Genomic DNA, 10,738 nt, shown 5'->3' with positions numbered 1-10,738 from the left:
CCCCTTGCCTGCCCCCCCCCCCCCCCTGCTGCTCCCCCATAGAAATTCCCTATCGGACTCTCACCCCCCCCTCCCTGCTGCTCCCCCTATAGAAATTCCCTATTGGACTCTCACCCCCCCCCTCCCCGCTGCTCCCCCTATAGACATTCCCTAACAGACTCTCACCCCCCCTAGCTGCCTCCCGATAGACATCCCTAACGGAATCTTACCCCCCCCCCCCTCCCTGATGCTCCCCCTATAGACATTCCCTAAAGGATCTCTCACCCCCCTGCTGCTCCCCCTATAGACATTCCCTAACGGACTCTTACCCCCCCCCCCTCCTGGCTGCTCCCTATAGACATTCCCTAACGGACTCTACTCCCCCCCTCCCTGCTGCTCCCCTATAGACATTCCCTAACGGACTCTTACCCCCCCCCTCCCTGCTGCTCCCCCTATAGACATTCCCTAACAGACTCTTACCCCCCCCCCTCCCTGCTGCTCCCCCTATAGACATTCCCTAACAGACTCTTACCCCCCTCCCTGCTGCTCCCCCTATAGACATTCCTAACAGACTCTTACCTCCCACCCACACACACCACACACAGTTGTAAATGTGTAAAATTATATTATCATTATTATTATAATATCTGGATTTTGTCTAATTTACTTATCTTTTTATTTATTTAACTTTTTTATTTGACCTGCTGTGTTAGAGCCAGAGCGTAAGATGTTCCCTGTACCCTGCAATTACATCTGCATCACTGTACATTGTGACTAATGAACTCTATCTATCTATATCTATATCTATCTATCTATCTATCTATCTATCTATCTATCTATCTATCTATCTATCTACTATCTATCTATATATCTAACTATCTATCTATCAATTCAATTCAATCAAGGGGCTTTATTGGCATGGGAAACATGTGTTAACATTGCCAAAGCAAGTGAGGTAGATATTATACAAAAGTGAAATAAACAATACAAATTAACAGTAAACATTACACATACAGAAGTTTCAAAACAATAAAGACATTACAAATGTTATATTATATTATACTGTCAGGTTTTGGCCAGGACTGTTCAGGTTTTGGTCACTAGATGTCCCCATTGCACCTTTTTGTACCTTTTGTTTTTTCCTTGCTCTAATATTGTTTGCACCTGTGTGTCGTTCCCTTGTTAGTATTTAAACCCTGTGTGTTCCTCAGTTCTTGGCTCAGTGTTTGTATGTGTAGCACCCAGCCCCAGCCCCAGCCTTGTTGTGAACATATATTTCTCTTATTGGATTTTCCAGAGGTTCTCTGGTTTTAGTGCTTGTGTATTTTGAGTAGTCTTTTGAGGTTTGTTTTCCCTGCTGTTTTACCACTTTGTGGAGTTTCTTTGTATTTTGGAGGATATCCATTTTGTGCCTCTTGGCTTTATTTTTGGACGTGGTGATTTATATTCTTTGCCTGAAGATCTTGTCCTTTTATTAAACCCCATCTCTAGTACTGCTGAGTCTGCCTCATCTTCTGGGTTCTGCCGACTATTAGTGACTGTTTCTCTCACCGGGTCCTGACAGAAACACTGAGCCATTAAAAAGAACCCAGAGGCAGCCAGTACCCAGGACTTTTTTCCCATGCTGTCCCACCACGAGGGGACTGTCCAACTGTCACGAAGCTGCCTGGTTCAGCAAGAGGCCTTACTGGCTGGACATTCTCAACTTCTGTCGGAGTGATGACTTTCATAAAACAGATTTCTGATCAATTTTCCCCTGCAACCGCTTCTGCTCCAGTTCATCAGAGTCAAGTGCCCGTGGCAGTTAACCCCCTGGCTGAACCTCGTCTGCCGCCTCCCCAACGGTTCTCAGTGTGATCCGAGTGTTTGTAAGGGGTTTTTCACCCAATGTTCTCTCTCCTTCGAGCTGCAACCCTCGTCGTTCCCACCGACCGGTTCAAGATAGCATATATCATCACCCTGCTGTCGGAAAACGCCCTAGCCTGGGCTACTGCTGTGTGGGATGCCCAAAGTCCCTGCTGTGCCAGCTACTCTACCTTTGCTGAAGAATTCAAGCGAGTGTTTCAAGATCCCACCAGGGGTCCTGACTCAGCCAAACAGCTCCTGACTCTCAGCCAAGGTCGGCGCAGCGTGACGGACTATGCCATCCAGTTCCGCACGGTGGCAGCAGCGAGTGGCTGGAACGACGAGGCGCTCACAGTGTGTTTTTTGAAGGGTCTTTCCGACACCATCCAAGATGAACTGGCCACTCGGGAACCACCGGACAACCTCGAGTCCCTGATCAAGTTGGCTTCACGCATAGACCAGCGTCTGAGAGAGAGAGAGCTCAACCGTAGATCTCTTCACCCTAGCTCCTATCGGTCCCAGCTCCGAGTCTCCACCTTTATCCTCGCTGACTCCACCGGAATCCATGCAGGTTGGACGCATCTCCCAGGCTGAGAGACCGCCGGATAAGGGAGCGATGCTGTCTATATTGCGGCAAACCGGGTCATTTCCTCTCCACGTGTCCCGGGCTCCAGGGAAAACGCACTCTCCGTGCAGGCCTGGGAGGACTGTAACGGGAAACATAAACCTCCTCCCATCCATCCAACTCCCGCCTGCTTATTCCAGTTACCCTTTCCTGGACAACCACGAGCTTCCCTTCAAGCCTTGGTAGACTCTGGAGCCGCAGGTAACTTCATGGTGGTGTTTGGGCGAAGGAGAATGGCGTTCCCTCTGACACCTCTTTAGTGACCCCATAAGGGTTACTACGTTGGATGGAAGCCCTTTGGGATCTGGACTTGTCAACTCGTGTCACTACTCCTTGCGACTTTCAGTTTCCCAACCCAGGAGTGATGAACTTTCATCTGACCTCGTGTTCCGAGTTCCTCTCGTTCTTGGATACCCCTGGCTTCACAGCCATAACCCTCACATCGACTGGTCTGTGGGACTATCAAGCAGTGGGTCCTACGTGCCAAAGCCACTTGTATCTTCCCTAGTTCCCCAAGTTCCCCTCCCGAGTCTCTAGAACCATCGACCTGTCCGAGTTCCCGAGTGTTACATGACCTCAAACCGGTATTTAGCAAACAGAGGGCCACCAAACTACCACCCCATAGATCTTACGATTGCCCCATCGACTTGTTTCCGGGCACTGCCCGCCCCAGGGGTCGGATCTTTTCCCTATCTCCTCCCGAATGAGCTGCTATGGATACCTACATCAAGGACGCTCTGGCAGCAGCCTCATGCGTCCATCCCATCTCGCCGGCGGGAGCAGGGTTTTCTTTGTGGCCAAAAAAGACGTGGATTACGTCCTTGCATCGACTACCGGGGACTTAATGCCATAACGTCCGTAACCGCTACCCGCTACCCCTTATGGCCACAGCCTTTGAGCTGCTCCAGGAAGCAGTGGGTCTTCACTAAGCTTGACCTACGGAACGCATACCATCTTGTGCGGATCAAACCGGTGACGAGTGGAAGACGCTTTCAACACGCTACTGGTCACTACGAATACTTGGTGATGCCCTTCGGCCTGACCAACCCCCGGCTGTGTTCCAAGCGCTCATAAACGATGTGCTTAGGGATATGCTTAACATTTTCGTGTTTTTTTTACTTGGATGACATCCTCATCTTTTCGAGCTCCCTTCAAGAACACACTAAGCATGTCAGACAAGTGCTCAACGCCTCCTAGACAGCCATTTGTACGTTAAGCCGGAAAAGTGTGAATTCCATTCCTCTCGAGTACAATTCCTGGATTTGTAGTGGAACCGGTCGAGTCCAGATGGACCCCAAGAAGGTAGGGGCGGTAGCAGATTGGCCCACCCCAAGTCCGTTAAGGGAAGTTCAGCGTTTCCTGGGCTTCACTAACTTTTACCGCAAGTTCATCAAGAACTTCAGCTCGGTGGCAGCCCCTCTCTCAGCTGTAACCAAGGGTGGCAACACACAGGTTTCTGTGGGAAGAGAAGCTGAGACGGCCTTCAAAGGACTCAACAGCGCATCCTCTCTGCTCCCATCCTGACACTACCGACGGCGGATGAACCTTTTGTGTGGAGGTAGACGCATCAGAGGTTGGTGTTGGAGCTGTCCTGTCTCAGAAGGGGGGGAAGACAAGAAGCTTCATCCTGGCGCCTTCTTCTCTCACCGGCTTACCCGCGCCGAGAGGAATTACGATGTGGGGATCGTGAACTCCTAGCGTTAAGATGGCATTGAAGGAATGAGCACACTGGCTCGAGGGGGCTTCTCAACCATTGCAAGTGCTTACGGACCACAGAAATCTGGAGTATATCCAGCAGGCGAAGCGGGTTGAACTCCAGACAAGCTCGATGGTCTTCTTTTCTTCAGCCGATTCCAGTTTATCCTCACCTATAGACCCGGGTCGAAGAATCTCAAACGGACGCCTTGTCACGAGTCTACTCTCCTGCCATTCGAGAAGATACTGACATGGACTGTTCTTCCTGCCGCTAAGATCGTGGGCTCCAATCTCGTGGCAGTTGAGGATACGTGAGACAAGCTCAAGCCATCGAACCGGGTCCTAAGGGAGGTCCTGGCAATCGGTTGTTGTTCCCAGGCAGCAAGATCCCCAAGTCCTTCTGGGGGGCACTCCTCTCGCCTCACCTGTCACCGGGCGTAGGTCGCACCTTGGAGTTCATTCAGCGTAAGTTCTGGTGGCCCACCATAAGAGAAGACGTTGCCACCTTTCGTCAAGGCCTGTCCCGTGTGCTGCCAGGGCAAATCTTCTCACCTCCGCCCTCAAGGACTTCCTTCACCCTTTATCTATTCCCCACCGACCCTGGTCCAATATCCGTTGACTTTATTCTGGCCTTCCTCGTCCCATGGTAATACTACTATCCTGTCATCATCGACAGGTTTTCTAAGGCGGCCAGGTTTGTTCCCTTGACCAAATTTAACCTTCTGCCAAGGAACAAGCTGAGTTGGTGATTACCATGTGTTCCGAGTCTTTGGCATTCCGCAAGATATGGTTTTCCGACAGAGGTCCCCAGTTTCGCCTCAAGTTTTGGAAGGACTTCTGCCAACTCATAGGGGCCACGGCCAGTTTATCTTCAGGGTACCATCCGGAGTCCAACGGCCAAACCGAGAGGATGAATCAGGAGCTGGAAACCACCCTCAGATGTATGGTTTCCAACAAGCCCGTCCACATGGTCATCCTTCATTGTTTGGGCCGAGTACGCGCACAACACCTTGTGCTCCTCCTCCACTGGTATATCCCCGCACGAGTGTCAGTTTGGCTATGCTCCTCTATTGTTCCCGACCAGGAGGCAGAAGTCAGAGTGCCTTCAGCCTCGAGGTTCATCAGACGCTGTCGGCTTACGTGGAAGAAGGCCCGTCTTAATCTTCTGCGTCCTCACAGCAGTACCAGCCGACAAGCCAACAGACGTCGCCGTCCCGGTCCTACCTGTACCCCGGCCAGAGAGTATGGCTCTCAACAAAGAACTTACCGGCTACGGGTGGAGTCTCGTAAGCTGTCCCAGAGATTCATCGGTCCTACAGTGGGTATATGGTTAATACACAGTGGGTATATGGTTAATATACAGTGGGTATATGGTTAATAAACAGTGGGTATATGGTTAATATACAGTGGGTATATGGTTAATATACAGTGGGTATATGGTTAATAAACAGTGGGTATATGGATAATATCCCGTGTATTTACAGTATCAGTATGACTCTATCTAAATGCAGAGCGATGAACAGTGTAATCCAGTATAGTGCAGTTATTTAGAGTAAACTTCAGAGATAGCTTGACACCGTGTGCATAGTCCTTTGTTGGCCTTCATTGTTTAATCCAAAGATTTGGATAATAAAACATAGCGTTCAAATAACAAAATAAGAGTTAGTTTAAGTTAATTTGAAAATGTTATTCAATATAAACAACTTTTTTTTTGAATATTCTTCCATTCCGTCACTGACAATGACATTATTAAAATAGCTCAGGCAGCTACAGAAAAGTTCCCTTCCTTCAGTGATTCCATTCATAGTAGGCTTCCTACCCCGGACAGTTCAGAAGTGTTTTTTCCAGGACACACCTAAAATATGTGAATGATGTTGTACTGTACAGAGATCTTCAAGGGACAAGACGGCAAGCTGAGACGGAGTTGTGGGTGGCAACACTGACAATAGGCGTTTCTGGTTCGTGCAAGTGTGAGATAAAAAAAAACAAAAAAAAAAACAGGTCTGAATGAAGTTTGAGATAGAGAAACTTTCTTGGTGCTATTGATAGATATTCAGTAACACATGCAGCGTCAGGACTCTGTTGATTATTGAGAGCACTTTGGTGGAGAGAGAGGCGGCATCCGCGACTCTGCGTCTTGGCACGGGTGTAATCATTAGCACAAAACGTTTTAGCAACGGGAACCATTTACTACAAACGAAAACGTTTTGCATTAAAGCGACACTTTATATTGGACAAATTCAGCTAGGTCTCTCCCCGTTTCGTTCCGTTTGCTTCCGTTTGGCTCCTAGTTAATAATACACAACAGGCAATGCTCTGACGTCACACGTGAGACTCTCAACTGAAGCAAGCCTAATCGAATTGAGGCTTTACATAATATATACATATATATTATGGTTCGATCAGTGGATATACTTCCCGGGACAGAGAACTCTTTGTTTGGAGCCAAAAYCATGAAAGTACAGGTGGCAGAGTAACCGCAGGACATCGAGGTAATACATTTTTATCCCGGCTCTTTTTGTTGTTGTTAGATTTACTGCAAGGAATTCAACTCCCCTCCTGAGGGATATAGATAATACTTCTGTTTAAAGTTCTCAGCGGTAGTCTCAACGGTTATGTAATGCCTTCTAAGACAGCCCAAGTTCAAGATTTGATTTATACACAGCATAAACACTGAACTGTGTGGTTCTTACTTTAATACACAATTAAAAAACACCAAGTTAAAAACATAAGTAAACATGATACTATGGAGAACACATGTTGCTGTTTAAATCAGTCATATGATACTATGGAGAATAGATGTGGCTGTTTATATCAGTCATATGATACTATGGAGAATAGATGTTGCTCTTCACACCAGTCATATGATAGTATGGAGAATACATGTTGCTGTTTATATCAGTCATATGATACTATGGAGAATAGATGTTGCTCTTCACACCAGTCATATGATACTATGGAGAATACATGTTGCTCTTCACACCAGTCATATGATACTATGGAGAATACATGTTGCTCTTCACACCAGTCATATGTCATTTAGATGTGGGTCAAGTTGCAGGAAGACCATTTCACTCAAATCAATATTTAAAATCAGTACAATAAGTAAAAATCTGTGGAATTCAAATCAGTAGAATCAGTAAAAATCTGTTTAGTTCAAATCAGTAGAATCAGTAAAAATCTGTTTAATTCAAATCAGAATCAGTAAAAATCTGCTGAATTTAAATCAGTAGACTGGCATGACTACAATTCATCAGATTTTCGCAGCGAAGGTGTAACGGCTTTCTTCCTGGGATGAAGGAGAGGACCAAAATGCAGCGCAGTTAGTGTTCAACATGTTTAATTTAACGAACTGTGAACACTTACAACAATACAAAACAACAAACGTGAAAACCGAGACAGTCCTATCTGGTGCAGAACACAAACACAGAGACAGGAAACAATCACCCACAATCCCCAACACAAAACAAGCCACCTATATATGATTCTCAATCAGGGACAACGATTGACAGCTGCCTCTGATTGAGAACCATATTAGGCTGAACACAGAAACAGACAAACTAGACACACAACATAGAATGCCCACCCCAACTCACGCCCTGACCATACTAAACAAATACATAAACAAGGGAAAACAGGTCAGGAACGTGACAGAAGGGGCCAACACATTTATGTGAATATGTCTCTCATGTCAGTAGAAAACGAATAGGTGGTTTCAATATGTCACATATGAATATCAGAAAAAAAATCTTTCTCGTTAAGCCACATTGCATGTAGAGTGGGCTTACCAGCATTGGACATAGCAGTTGTTCTCATACTGCAGCTGGTCGGACTCATGATCTACATCCCAAATGACACCCTATTCCCTACATGGTGCACTACGCTATGGGGCCCTGGTCAAAAGTAGCGCACTATGTAGGGAATAGGGTGCCATTTGGGCCRTAGATCGTGAGTCCGACCAGMTACACTCTGTAAAAGTGTACCAATGATATGGAACAGCCCACTGTGGTCCGGTTGAATTGACCCATTTCACCCATTTTCTGTGATTGTCCAACTCTTATCTTGTCCAATTCTCCCTCCCTCTGTTTTTCTTTTTATTGGCTGTTCTTTGCTGGGGTCCTCCCTCCAGACTATTTCTCTCTTCCATCCTCCCTTTCCCAAAACCCGCTTGGCTCCTTTCACTCTTCCTTTCTTCTCCACCTGCACATCAGTCCCTCCATCCTCCCGTGTCTCTAACTCCACCTGGACATCAGTCCTCCATCCTCCGTGTCTAACTCCACCTGCACATCAGTCCCTCCATCCCCGTGTCTCTAACTCCACCTAACATCAGTCCCTCCATCTCCCGTGTCTCTAACTCCACCTGCACATCAGTCCCTCCATCCTCCCGTGTCTCTAACTCCACCTACACATCAGTCCCTCCATCCTCCCGTGTCTCTAACTCCACCTGCACATCAGTCCCTCATCCTCCCGTCTCTAACTCCACCTACACATCAGTCCCTCCATCCTCCCGTGTCTCTAACTCCACCTACACATCCTCCCTCCATCCTCCCTGTCTCTAACTCCACCTACACATCCGTCCCTCCATCCTCCCGTGTCTCTAACTCCACCTGCACATCCGTCCCTCCATCCTCCCGTGCTCTAACTCCACCTGCACATCGTCCCTCCATCCTCCCGTGTCTCTAACTCCACCTACACATCAGTCCCTCCATCCTCCGTGTCTCTAACTCCACCTGCACATCAGTCCTCCATCCTCCCGTGTCTCTAACTCCACCTACACATCCGTCCCTCCACTCTCCGTGTCTCTAACTCCACCTGCACATCCGTCCCTCCACTCCCGTGTCTCTAACTCCACCTGCACATCCGTCCTCCATCCTCCCGGTTCTCTAACCCACCTGCACATCCGTCCTCCATCCTCCGTGTCTCTAACTCCACCTGCACATCCGTCCCTCCATCCTCCCGTGTCTCGAACTCCACCTGCACATCCGTCCCTCCATCCTCCCGTGTCTCTAACTCCACCTGCACATCCTCCCTCCATCCTCCCGTGTCTCTAACTCCACTGCACATCCGTCCCTCCATCCTCCCGTGTCTCTAACTCCACCTGCACATCCGTCCTCCATCCTCCCGTGTCTCTAACTCCACCCAGTGGCGCGCCATCATGCGTCGGTACAGCTCAAGAGGGTCTCTACTCGAAATGGATTTCCTGCCGCTGAGGAAAGTATCTGTGAAGGGCCACAACTACCACAGCCGGGACGGGGACTCAGGTACCTTCAACCCCCACCCGGAGGACGACGAACTGGATGGGCGAGCCACCTCTTTCCCCTCTTACCCCTATCATCGTGGAGCCTGGAGCCAGCCATGGGAGGACGACGGGAGGGGGCAGCTGAGCAAGGATCACAGCGTCAGTGTGGAGAACTCACAGAACTTGGGAAGCTAGAGAGTAAGGGTTTTCTCGGAGTGATGAACCTCAACGAAGGATATTAGGCATAAGTGACGGGCAGTTGGCGCCGGTGACTACGGCCGCAGCACAGAGAACGTGGGCAGCGACGACCAGCCACCGCACTCTCCCTCGAACTCAACCTCTGGCTCCAGCCCCTTCAAGTCACAACAACGGTCCCCACCAGAGCCAAGCTGTCCGCAGCCAAACTACACCTGAAGAGCCTGTTTGTGCAGGTAAAGAGTGATGTGGGAGGTCAGGGTCACTAGAGGAGTGGTCTCTGGCAGTGTTTAGGGTATTGGATGTTTAAGGCGACTGTATGGGAATGGATAGCCTGTGTGTGTGTGTTAGAGGGTTTTGACTAGGTGCGTTAGTTCTAACTTTCCGGGTCACCGGTGGGCAGAGTTTGCACATTTCAGACCATTCCATTTGGACCTTGTGAAATCTCTACTCCAATCAGGGAAGTGTATGAGCTAAAAAACAAATGCACCCTTTCTGGTTCCTCTCAGTAGTAATTCCAACCTTGAGATTCATCCGACAGAGTGTTACTCTATAGAGCAAGCGTGTTGGTTAATGTCAAGGTCACACTAAGTTGACAAAGGATTAAATAATCATGAGCAACAGCACACATTTACCTCAAATATTCTCAATTTATTTAAATATTGTCATGCATACTATTCCTGTCATTGTGTAACTGTGTGTGTGTGTGTGTGTGTGTCGGTGCGTGCGTGCGTGCGTGCGTGCGTGTGTTGACTGTATGTGTATGAGTGACACATGCCAATCATTTCAATTTGGAAACAAACTAATTCTGTCTGTATTTCCAGATCCCCATTCATCACATTCTAACTGTTTAACCCAGAACAGAAAGAACAGAAAGACAGGTGAGGTCATCCACTGTGGGCAATAGACTGTGGGCAATAGACTGTGGACAATGGACTGGGGCAATAGACTGTGGGCAATAGACTGTGGACAATAGAATGAGGACAATAGAATGAGGACAATAGACTGTGACAATAGAACGAGGACAATAGAATGAGGACAATAGACTGTGGACAATAGAATGAGGACAATAGACTGTGGACAATAGAATGAGGACAATAGAATGAGGACAATGGACTGTGGGCAATGGACTGTGGGCAATAGACTGTGGGCAATGACAG

The 10,738-nt window shown here is 48.1% G+C and overlaps 1 long non-coding RNA gene across 1 annotated transcript; it reads right to left on the bottom strand.

Annotated features, from left to right (window-relative positions):
* Positions 1 to 8,329: 8,329 nt before the first annotated feature.
* Positions 8,330 to 9,007, bottom strand: LOC139024979 (uncharacterized). The gene is made up of 5 exons (XR_011476374.1): positions 8,936 to 9,007; positions 8,710 to 8,772; positions 8,628 to 8,669; positions 8,505 to 8,588; positions 8,330 to 8,386 (listed from the first exon to the last, which is right to left on the bottom strand). It is a non-coding gene; the product is annotated as an uncharacterized lncRNA (long non-coding RNA).
* Positions 9,008 to 10,738: the final 1,731 nt, after the last annotated feature.

The sequence above is a fragment of the Salvelinus sp. IW2-2015 genome, unplaced genomic scaffold, assembly GCF_002910315.2.
Source record: "Salvelinus sp. IW2-2015 unplaced genomic scaffold, ASM291031v2 Un_scaffold2094, whole genome shotgun sequence".
Classification (NCBI taxonomy): domain Eukaryota; kingdom Metazoa; phylum Chordata; class Actinopteri; order Salmoniformes; family Salmonidae; genus Salvelinus; species Salvelinus sp. IW2-2015.
Note: the sequence above shows the minus strand (reverse complement) of the source record. Positions and strands in the feature narration are given on the sequence as shown.